At 37.3% G+C, this 12,828-nt stretch overlaps 1 protein-coding gene across 2 annotated transcripts in view; it reads left to right on the plus strand.

The window, feature by feature from the left end:
• Positions 1–248: 248 nt before the first annotated feature.
• Positions 249–12,828, plus strand: part of Svil (Supervillin) — a 123,772-nt gene continuing 111,192 nt past the window's right edge. The window contains exon 1 of one of the 2 annotated variants that reach the window (XM_089259422.1): positions 249–401. The gene's annotated coding sequence lies outside the window, so the exon portion shown is untranslated. Of the gene's footprint in view, positions 402–1,015; positions 1,687–12,828 lie in introns of those variants that run through there. The other variant, XM_089259420.1, reaches the window with a different exon arrangement.

Genomic DNA, 12,828 nt, shown 5'->3' on the forward strand with positions numbered 1-12,828 from the left:
ATTGTGTTAAATGGTGTCAAATCCAGTGATTCGTAGCTTAGTGAAGTCGCCTAGTTAGCCCAAATAGCACAGGTAAGTTTTCAAATTGTTTATTTTCTGGTTGGCAAGCGGCATATTCTGCAATTGGGCGTTTCTCCAAAACGCGCGCCAAAACGTTGGCAATTTGTTTTTGTTGCTCGTTTGTTTGTTTTGTTTCGCGTGTGTTTAAAGTGCGCGCAAATCGTGCGAAATGTTTAACGCGTGTACATCAGACGTGCGCTCGATACGGTCAAGGACGCGCGTAATATTGTGCGAGTGCAGTGCAAGGATGTTGCAGGACAATCTGCAAGCTGCTGCAACCTGTTTACCTGTTCAGCTGACACTCCAGCTCCAGCTGCTACAACTGCTGCTACATTGTCAAGGTGAGTGCCACACGTGTATTACACAATTTCCTTATCCTTAGAGCCACTCTTTGCAGTCACACATTAAGTCACCTTTTCTTGTTCGCAGTCTAGTATATTTTATATTTAATTATAAAGCGAAATCGCTCAATTTAAATTCTTTCGCTTCCTCAGCCACTATGTCTATTTACATATATACTAATTAATTAAGTCATGGTATATTGGTTTAGCTCTACTGTATGTAACAGGTTATCAAGTTTTTACGTCGTTTGTTCACCCATTTCTATGATCATTTATTATTAACACCCATTAAAAAGGAATAGAGTTGCATCAGCATCTGAATTATATTCTATTTATATTCACATTCGTATATTTTACAGTCTACAGTCTGCAGGGTATCTCATAGTCAAGCCTCCTCTAAACTAACAATTCGCTCGCACTCGATATTTTTCCTGCTCTTCTATTGTTATTTTTATAAGCAATAAGTTTTGTTTTCAATTTTCCGTTTTACTCTCTGAGTGGAATTTATTTGTTGTTAGCATTTTCTTTGCTTTTCTTTCCGTTTGCTCGCTTTTCGAACATTTTCCGAGCAAGGCACTCGCACGCCTTCTGCTCGCTTTGGCTGCCATTCAGTTTGACTCTTGTTGTGTGTTCGTGCGGGTCGCGTCGACGAGCTTTCCGTTTGCCATTTTCCGTTACGTTTTCCGCCGTACTTTTCGTCTCTTGCTGTGCTGTCTGAAATAACGAAAGTTTACCGCTATATATATATTTTGTGATCTGTTGTGGATTCTCCAAGAGTTTGAAGTGATTTTTCAAACAAATTTTCGATTGTAATATCTAAAATCGTGTATACGCCCAGTTAACCAAACGCGTTGTCGGCTTCTTTGGGACAACGCAGCGCTAATTGGATTGTCAACAGTTTAAGCCCTATTGTCTGTCACAACATATTCCAGAGAAACACACTGAGCGGGAAAGACGGGTAGGGAGTGAGAGACAACTCCGCATAACTTCGCCTTGGCATAGCATAACAATCAATAGTCGCTATTGTTTTTGTTATTGTTTTGCCCGCCTTACTTTGTGCGCCATGTACTTTGGCCTACAATGTGCTGCACGAGTTTCTGTGACAACGTGAACCAATGTAAATCCAGCCACAACAAACCGTCACCAAATAACAAAATCGAAGTAGCAGCAGCAGCAGCAAAAGCAGCAAAGCAGAGTTTATCGGCATTTCTAACACATTTTTCGTTAACTTTCGGATACTTTGGGAAGCGCCACATTTGAATGCTGTACAGTATATAGAAAAAGTGTAAGTATTCTCTGGGTAATATCCGGAATGGCTGGAGTACAGATTACTATATCTGATATATATTTGTAGATTATAAAAAAATAGGCTTCGATTCATCTTTCTTAAAAAGATAAAAAATATTAGATTTTTTTTAAGATTTTAAAATCTGTGAAATCCTTATATATCTAGAACATTTATCATATATTAAATATATTTTATTTTTTAATTATATATTAATTAATATATAATTATTAATTTTTTCTGACTAATTTGTTATGCATATAATATGATCTCTAATATATCTTCTATCTCCATGTCAAGTCTAATTTATTTTAATTTGAGCAATATTAATGCATATAGGGCAGATCCTACCTGATACCAGCCTACCTCATGCTCAATATTTCTTGTTCAGTTGTCGGCCTAGTTGTTAATTGTTTATAAACACTTTTTTTTTTAGCGTATCCGCTACAGTTTGGTATCTGTAACAATGCTTCCATCACGCTCAATTTCACTATAGATATATATATACATACATACATGCTCCTCGATGCTTGCTATTTTCAACTTACAGCCACATTTGTTTTCCCATAGTTTATTTTTTGTTAGTTCATTTTTTCTCTCGTTCTTTCTCCCTCTCATGCTTTTGAAACAGTTTCCATTAAGTTTTGCAGCTGTCTAAAATTGGATCAGTGCGTCGGCAATTAAGCCCCACAGTGTTGTGTATTAGAAAATGCCGAGAAGCACGGCTGCCCGGCAAGTCGTAATGCCCAAAAAAATTCAATTGAATTGAACTGCTAGATCAAATTATTTTCCTCTTTTATGCGCCACAGACATTACAATTGGACTATAGCTATAGAACATATATGTTCTGGATCACTTTCTCAATTTACTTTTGAATGAATCCGATTCTCTTATATTAGTCTTGAGATAAATCTCTCTTTTAGGCAATTCTCATAAATTGAAATTTCTATATTAGCCTGTATAGATCACATGATGTTTAAGATATTTACGTTCCAAGCTGAATATTTGAATATATCATTATGAATATATTTATTGCTTTCACAAACAACAGCTGCCTTCTATGCGATTCTCATAAATTGAACAAGATAGATCTTCTCTTATATGCTAATATATACCGATCTATTCTTTTCGCACATACAAAACGCCTTATATGCGATTCTCATAGACTTAAGTTTCTCTACTATTTGCCCAGCTACACTTGAAACAATTTTCCGCTTTGCCCATCAATCAGTGCCAGCCGCTCTTTATGCTTCAATTCTGTGGCGAATGTATCTTTTGAGCACAAATGTCAAATATTGCTTTTTAAGGGTCAGCGGCTAAATATTTCTTTGCCCCCTTCATTTACGCTCGCATTTAATACTACAGGCTGCCTATGCACATTCATTTGTTTTTGCATTTTCCTCCTTCCTCTTCTGTTTTCTTTGCGTCTGGCCTAAAGTCGAGCTCTGAGTCATTTGGTCTTGGTCAACTTATCAGTCGGGGGTTTCGTTTTGGGGTTGCAAAGCTCACGACTGCATTTAGCGATTTGTCTGAGAATAAAAAATAACTCAAAAAGACGTCATCAATTCACCCCAAAAAAAAGTTCCGTTTTCTGGCCTCTGTCCAAAATTTCTTTTAGCGCAAGAAAATAAAACATTGAAATGTTTTTCTTTGTTAACATTTAAAATATGTTCGAAGGCTTCTAATATAGTTGTCGATAATCTATAGTATATGTACTATTATAGATCTATTTATTTAGAATTTTTACAGCAACGTAGTGGTAGTTCAATAAACTATTTGTTACACTTAGAGAAAACAGGCAGATCTTTATTAATTTTAATTTTTTTCATGAATTTCTGCTTAATTTGGGCATTTTTATATTATTTTGATTTTTATCACATTTAACTAGATCTTTCCTCTGCGTATATATTAACAAATCAGTTGGGAATAACGCACTTGGGCTTTTCATTTTGTTTTTGAATTTTCCTGTTGAATTATTTTTTCTTTTTATTTTTAACAGATTTTCATAAAAATAACGAGTCGAATTGACGTCAAATTGTTTATGCAGCTCAAGGCGTGTCGTCTGTATATACATATATATGCATATATATATGTCTTTGACTTTATGGTTGTATTCACCTATTATCTGGCTGGTTAAGGAAATTAAATGTTGCGCTTAATTTGTATGCAGCTCAGGCATTGGCATCGATATCGAAACTTTTGCAAAACAAACGCAGCGCAAATATCAATTAAGGCTTAAGGCAATGTATCCATTTATCTGGCATTATTTGCCATTTTCTATTTAACGGGTATAGATATTTTTTTGTGGACTGCTGCACTTGCGACACGCGCACTTCCGTCACGCAAATATTTTCGAATATTTTTGAAGAAAATCTTGAAAATATATTTCGTATATATTAAAGATATATGTATTTGCGGACTGTTTGTCTGCCTGTCCAAGTGTCAAACAAAAGTGACATATTGCTTCGGTCTGAACGGGCTTTTTATATTCTCAAGACAGCTGAAAATGCGCGAACAGGGTGTATTAGTTTTGGAGGGGAATAAATTTAGCAGCTACTCTTAAATATTTAAGCTTCGATTATTGAAATTAAAAAATAAATACATATATTATTATGAATACATTTACTCAATTAAATAAAATACATAATCAAATTTCTTAAATATTGCTTATTTTAAAATATGGATTATAGGGCATTTTCTAGTCGTTCACTAGAGTTAATATAATTCCCACTTGTTATTATCAGGGTCGCCTTACGAACTGTGGAAAATCCTACGCGCAATTGAAGCTTGTTAAATTTCTAAGGCATGAATTCTTAGGAAACAAGAAAAACTTAAGAAAAATAATTTTTGTAGAATATATTACTGTATTAAAATATTTATTAGGAACAAACTCAAGCATATATTAAAAAGTTTGCCAGACATTTGCCTGGCTAATAAAATTGATCTACTCAAAAAAAAAATGTTCGCTAAATTCAAAACAAATTCCGCGAGTGAAATTATTCAAGAATATAAAAATAAAACTCGCTGCGAGGGCGCAAAATTTATTGTACTTTAAAAATACAAAAGAAATGATTCGCTTAGCGATCCTTGGGATAGTTTTGCATATGATTTCATGAAATCTGTTTTCCATTTTCCATTTTCCATTGATCTAATGCAGTCAAATCGAATCGTTCCATATAACTATATATCAAGATGTATCGATACTTCGAACTGGGTCAATAAAAGATGGGGCATGTGCTAAATATTGCGTTTATTTTGTTAGCATTGAGGTCAACAGAAGTTAAAGATAGGCCGCAGTCATGACAACACCCTGTGCCTCCGTCTCCCGTTCCCAGTTGCTGCGATAAACAATCCAATTAAAACAATTGCCCAGGGCCAAATTCAAGGCACCCACAGCGCTGCGTCAATGCGTTTTGCATTGCGTGTGCGCCTTTAAGACAGCCAGAAAACAACTGTAATCGCAGTGAGTGGTAGATAACGGTAACAGTTTGAAAGGTGCTAGCAGTGCCGTGTATAAATGCCATTTGATCCGGCTTTAGCTAGTATGAGCTCAAAATGCCTTAACATTCAATAAATTGAACAAAGTTCATTAGCTTCAATTTAATGATATTTCTTTACTTTGCAATAATTATAGATCGATTGTTGTCTTAGCAGCTTTATTTGTTCTCTATGGCTGTAAATTGTTAAAAACAAGCCTAGGTTAAATCTTTACATATACTATACCAATTTTCTTCAATGACAAAACCTGTTAAGCTGTGTCTGCGCTCTCCTAAAATTAGGCTTTCAGAATTGTGGAGCAATGTTTGAAGACTCGAACATGAATAATAATTAAGATTAATGGATTCGCGGTGAGCTCGCGCTGCTTGCCCAATTGAATCATTAAAGACAAGTTTCGCTTGATTAGTAAAGATCTAGTTTATGGTTTTATTTTGATACCCTGAACCCATTGAAAATGGGAAATTAGGGTATAATGGTTTTAGTTAATTGTTTGTAACAATAAGAGGGAGGCGTGGAAGATGTCTCTCTATCTGCCTGTTTGCTCCTACGTATGAATGCCTTGATCTCTGTTTTGTTAAGTTTTTTCTGCAAAGTATTGCCTGCAAGTATTTCCTATAAGTGTTTCTCTTAAGAATTGTCTTTACGTATTTACTCCAAGTATTGCCTCTAAGTATTTCTCCTAGATATTTCTCTTAAGACTCCAAGTATTTCTCCTACGTATTTCTCTTAAGGCTTGACTCCAAATATTGTCTCTGAGCATTTCTCCTAAGTATTGCCTTCAAGTAATGCCTCCAATTATTGCCTCCAAGTATTTCCCTCCAAGTGCTTCCGTTCCCACCAGGCCTGGGCGGCTGAAGAAATGCTGCAGCTGCTGCCCTTTATATAGGGCGTCTTCATTCGACCACTGAGTCGCTCTCAAATGCTGAGCCTGGCGCCAGGTTGCAGTCGGGAATTAACTGACCAATGGAAGCACTCTCTGCTGCTGCCAGCAGTCTAGCATCGTTTCACTTGAATATAAATACCGAATGAGAAGTGCTGCATGCATATAGACAAATTTAATGATCTTCTATGGGGAATCAGTGTATAATGGTTTAGTAAATGTGTGTTACAGACAGACAGAGACGTGGCAGACCTCATCAAGCATATATATATATGTATATATATATATATATATATAAATCTTCTATTGCAGCACACCCACACAAATCATTCTTACTTCTTATATATAATTATATAGCTTCGGCTTTGGGTCTGTAACCCAATTAAAGCTTGGCATTTCATTCAAGTTCACATATTTAAATATAGTTTTGCAGTTGTTGTCGTTGTGCGTAGGCTGTGCCTGAGCTACATTGGCAAATTGATTCGCGCCTTCAAGAGTTACATATATTTACCTGAGCTTTGTGCTATAGGCCAGTCTTTGATTGGGCACTGACATTGTTCTCGAGGCATGTCTGTGCGGTGCACAGCCATATTACATCATTTGCATATAAGTTGGCAATTAATTTGCAACAATAGCAAACAGTTGGCAATAACAATAAGTTGGAGTTGGAGGGACAGAGACACACCTTTAAAAAGGATTGGCCATGTCTGCAGAGTACCTGGATTTACTTAGTTCCAGTTGACTTTGATATGCATAGACATTGTCATAGATGACTGCAATGCATATAGAAATGCTAACATAAATGCCCATATGACAACAATTTCTAGATTCCACAACAAACAAACAACAAACAACAACAACAACGACTTACAACTTACAACTCGAAACGTGCTTTTGTGGCATTTCAATTTTTTTCCTATTTACTTTTCATGGTTTTTTTTTTATGCTGGCGACAAAGTTGACACGTGAGTGTTTTACAAATCAACTGCGTAGCATAACAAAGATTTCCAACAAGCTAGAAACTATAAAGAAATATAGTAAAAAAAAAATGACTAAAAAAACAACTTTGAGGCGACGCAAAAGTATTTTCTAAAAAAATATTCCAACGTACTTTAACAATTAGCTGTGGCTATCTTTTTTTATTTTTTTATATATATGTATATATATTTTTTTAGAGAAATGAAATGGGCAAAAGAAAACAAATTAGTTGACTGACAAATGCCCTGTCAAGAGAAATTATAGAGTATATGTGTGGTTTCCAATTGCCAGCTCTGGCAGTGATGCAGAATTTTTAGCATTGAAATAGAATTGAAACTTTGTTGGTTTAATAGATTCCAATTGTAATTCCAGCGAATTATGTACGCAAATAGAGCTGGATGTAATGAGAAACATAATCTGAAATGTTCCTGTAAACATAGCTGGCATTTTTATAGCCTCAACTGATTCGGAATGGCTAAACAGAGCATGTTGATTATGTATGTGTGTGTTTCAGTCAGCTAAAGAGTTGATTGATGGCCTTCACGCCAGTTTCTATTTTAAATATGGATCGAGTATGCGAATTATCTTAAAGTTTAATCTATTGATTGTGAATGGCATGATTTAGTTTTGAGCATTGTAAACTTGATATCAAATTGCGGCATAAAATAACTATAAGATCTCTATTAAAATCTCTTACTGAATACATAATCCATTTTACACATTTTGGTCAGGGTATTCAGTAGTCGAGTTGACCCGATTACTTCACTCTCACTATAGCTGCTTGAGCTGGCGATGCGTGCCGGCGATTCAGATTGCATCTGGATGGGTAAAACTGGCTGAGTGCAAGGTAATAGAGTGAGTGGAAGGCAGACAGGGAGCGAGAGAAAGAGGGAGATAGAGCGCGGGGCACATTTGACGTCTGCCATTAGCCAAACGAGATGCGCTCGATAAGTAAGCAAAGTTTTCATATTTTACGTGCAAGATCCTGGCTTACATCTACAACTATACGGCATAACTGGTAGGTTTATAGCAGCGATACCAGCTTACTTTTCATACACACCTCGTGCCTAGGCATATAGTGTGTGGCAATAGCCATTGGCAGATATTAAAAGTCTGATTAAATTCATATATATTTAGGATCAGCCGCAAAAGTTTTTCACGTGTTATTTACGCCGATGGCGGGGCAAGGCCTATTAAACGCATTCCGTTGGGGTGTCGCTGGCGAGGCAGCAAAGAATTCTTAATGTTTATCAAATTACGTGACCAAGCAGCAGCAGCGGCAGCAGCAGCAATAAATGCAACAGCAACTCAGCTAAAAACAAAAAGTGAGCTTTTTATTTTGGGAAAGTTGCAAGAGGGAAATAAGAGAGGAGGAGTAGAAAAACGAAAGTGCCAAGTGGCAGGTCTCGGGCCCAGCTCGTTTGCTCCTGCCAATGCAGTTGCCCCTCAAGACTTTTGCTGCTGCTGCTGCATTGCATCATCTTTACATCTGCGCAGCTCATATTTCGCGGGCAGCCAGTCCACTGGCTGTAAATACCAAATATAATTGTTTAACTGTCCATAAAAATGAAGAAATAAAAGACCCTTCTCTGTGTGTGTGAATGTGTGTGTGAATGTGTGTGTGTGTGTGTGTGTGTGTGCCATCGTCCATTGAACTCGACACACAGCTCAAAGAGAGATCTTTGAGTTCGCAAAACAACAATAAATTCACACCAAGATGCTGCCTGGCCAACTGGCTGCCTGCCTGTCTCTCTCTCTCTCTCTCTCTCTCTCTCTCTCTCTCTCTCTCTCTCTCTCGCTCTGTCTGTCCGTCTGTCAGTTGACAGTCGTTTGACTGATGCATAGCAGCTCTGTGACGATGACTGAGAGACACAGACTGTCCCATCCATCAACTGAGTTGGCCAGGTCAAGCAGGTGTCGAACATCTTGATTTTGTGCGAGGAATTATCAGGTTTATATTAGAAAAACAAGTAGAAACGCATGGGTACGACTAGAAGATACCTTGCAGCACCTTGAAAGTACTGACTGGGAGATACCCTTCTTCAATGAGGATATACAACTAGGAGCAACTTTATACTAATTGCTAGCTTCTGCAAAATAAAATGCTCTAGACTATGCGTATGTGTATACATTTTGGCTAGAAGATACCCTGTACACCGAGTAGATTTAAAAATTCTAGAGGATTTCTTGACCAACTGCAGGAAATAATAGCTATGATAAGAGTTACTCAATGAAGTACTAAATGTGAGCATGCAAATGGAATAGAATGTAAATGTAAATGGAATAGAAGTTGTGCGTATAGATCTAAGGAGAATCACGACTAAGACTCATAAAAACAAAGCCTTAATGTCGATTACAAAAACTATCGATTATTTGAGTAGAAATATTGATATATAAGGAACTTAAGATTTCAAGTCTGTCTCTTCGACAGGCATTCTTACATAAATATAGCAAGGTAGACCCGTCAAGTGCATAGACAGTGTGCCCTATCTGTTTTCTAATTCGTAACGACTATCGATACTAATCAAGTCTACGTATACTTCCCAAGTTCAGCCGCCCATTCTCATGGCCGCCACATGCAAGCGAGCAAAAGCAAAGTTTCTACCTTCAATCCGAAATCAAGTTTTTAAATACTATTAAGAAACTGACTCCAGCATTTAGAGCTAATCGAATTAAACTACGTCCATTCGATGGCTTATGGCTCATGGCAAATAACTTTCATTAGGCCCAACTCATTAGGCCTTATTGGACGCAGATAGAAAATAATAATAAAAAAAAACTTGATTTATGCCCGAGCGCAATTTGTGGCTGCACTTTCCAATGGAAATTGTTGAAAATTGCCCCTCAGCGGAAATTGCTTAATCATTTCCACGCACATTTTCGCACAGGCCTGTTACCATATACCCTTGTGAAAAGTGTTTTTTGATTAGCTCGATGACTAATACAGTGGTTTTCCCCTCTCTTTGCAGGTAAGTTTCCCGAGGGCTCTAAGCGGAAATAGGTTGCGTAAGTCAATAAAAAAAAGACATCAGTCGCGTATTATTTGCTTAGGATCTGGGTTACATAAGCAGCAGTTCCTGTCTGGATTATCGAGGATATTTCCCTTTCCACCTGTCCATTAGCTCACGCGAATGACCGTGGGCATAATTAGCCGTGCCCCACGATCATGCTAATGCATTTGCAGTGCAGCGCCTCATTTGCTCTGGCGACTGCATCGATGGCCAATATGATATTGCATACGTGTATGACTCGCTTACCTTACCTGCCTGCCTGACTGTCTGCCTTAACTACCTGAGCGTCTGTCGCGACTAACAATCTTTAAGTTTAAGACCGTCGCAAGACTGTCGACTGCTCGCTGTCTGCTGTCTGCTGTCTGATTACATTCGCATACTCGCAGCTTGTTGTTGGCTTTGCTGATTGCAACACAACAACAACAACAACATCTCTTTTAATAATTGTTTTTTTTGTTTTTTTATTTCCAATATTGTGTTTGAAAGTTTTGAATATTTTTATACAGATTTTTTCTTAAAAGTGTTTGAATACCGTATTGTCTATGTACACAGTTCAAGCAATTATTTAAAGAGCTGGCAAAAATATTTATACACATAAATACACTCCCTACTTCTCTCTCTTTATCTATATATCCCTCTTGCTATCTCACTCTTACGACGGGTACTAATGCATACTCTGACTTTCATATACGTAAATACAGCTAGATATGAGAAGAATTTAATTGTTTGTTAAATGTAATATATACAATTAAAATTTATATAAATCGAATATACATAGTAAATCTGCTTTTGTAGAGAGTGCCCGACTATTGTCTCATTACACTCCATATTTCAATTCTCCAAGTTTTGTGACTAACGAGATCACAGTTGAGCATGATTCAGCTCAACATCCTGTTGAGGAATACATCTATACTTCACAGGATATAACTGTTTCTCTTTCTCTCTCTCGCACATGCAGACCCACTCAACGATGCAATGCCTATTTGGCCTCTATAGGGTATATGAAAACTGAATCTCAGTTAATTTAAAGACGCCCTGTCTGTGCCCATCGTGTGCCCTGCGCCTATTGTACGATGCAGACAATTTATAACACAAATTAAATGCATGAAAATTATGATGAATGCGAACGAAAATTTATGCTGATGACATACCCAGCAAAAAAAGCAAAAAAAAAAGCTAAGCCGCCCGCTGCAGTTGCTCCAACTGCCGCGAACTAGGAGGAGAAGAGCAGAGAAACAGGATTTCTCGTTTGTTGTCGTTGACTGTTGTCTGTCGTGTCTGTGTTGCGCATTTTAGCCCTTTTCTAGAGAAAAAGAGTCAAGAGACTCTTTAGAAAATAGCTAAATATTTAGCTAAGAGAAAGAGTCAAAACCTCTTTAAAAAATAGCTAAATGTTTGGCTAAGTTAGAGTACAAGTTGGAGATGGGAATGGAGATAGGGACTTGGCTAGTTTCAGACAACTTCAGAGGAAAAGGAGTTTACATTTCTATAATTTAGCCTCTTCTACCAATATAATACCTATAATGGGGTATTTTGTCAGCATTTCTTTGAAGCTGTTTTTCACTCTTGCTGAATTTAGCTTTTTATGTTGTTTTAAGAGTCTGTCAATCGCATTATTTGTAGTCTAGTATTAAGCTGTGGACTTTACTTATTCTATAACCAATTAATATATATCATTATCATATATCGTTGTAGTAACCTTATCATAACTAGTCGAGCCTTACATTGCTAATGAGTTAAATGTAGACTTTCGCTCTATAGAACTCTGTGAAGAAACATTTGTTTTCGCTTTTCTGCCTTTTACACTTGTCTTTCATCTTATCAATGTCTTCTTAAGCTATGCCCAGTTGGGAATTGTAAATCCTGTTGCAGTGCAGAGTTGTTGTTTCAGCTCAAGTCGATTCAGCGTCTTGGTATTTCATTGAGCTTTGCTGTTGGCCACTTCACGTTCAGCTATGTTGGCCGCAAACGCGGCACTTGGACTGCGGCTGTATGAGGTGACTCCTTTCGGCCTGCCTCTAGCCGAAAGTTGTTGCGTATTAAAATGGAAATTGCAAGTTTTTGTTGTTTTGCTCGTTGTTTGTTGGTCGGCGGCGCCTTTTGTTTCACTTTCGTTTGCGACTCGCTGGTTGTTGGCTGTTGGCTGTGGCTTGTTGATTGCAGGTTTTTATAACCACATTTATCACGGCTGCCACACATTCGCAGCCATCGGAGTTGTTGCCGTCGCTGTTGTTGCAAGTTTCATTTTCACTTAATTGCGGCTGCTGCGGCTCGGGTGTGGCATGCCACCAAAAAGGGTGCCAGTCAATGTTAGCTCCGCCGATCTCGCTCGATCATTTTTGTAAGCTGCAGCTCAGCTGTTTGCCACGCCCATTGCGGCCAAGCGGAATGTGCGTCCGTTCGTCATATTTGCAATTTATGCCAGATTATGAAATGCTGTTAACAAAAATTTCCTGTTTTGCTTTAAAATTTATTGTGGTTACGCACTTTGTCGGTCGCTTGGCCAACATTAATTAATATGGATTTTTATATGTATGTATATATTAAATAACTGTAGGCCAAATAAGTAACCTGTTACCTGTTGCCAATACATTCCGCTGTGCAGAAAAAAAATATGTGGCGGATTATATGCAAAATTGTTGCATAAATAGATTTATTGATTTTTTAAAATTTTAAATTAACAAAAAATAATAATAATGATTTTAGCTTACATTATTTTCCCCTTGAATTTCTTGAGCTTTTCTAAAACTTATATCAGTTACTTTTTCTTGCTGT

The sequence above is a fragment of the Drosophila navojoa genome, chromosome 4 (genome assembly GCF_054131105.1).
Source record: "Drosophila navojoa isolate 15081-1374.11 chromosome 4, UAZ_NAV_1.0, whole genome shotgun sequence".
Lineage (NCBI taxonomy): Eukaryota > Metazoa > Arthropoda > Insecta > Diptera > Drosophilidae > Drosophila > Drosophila navojoa.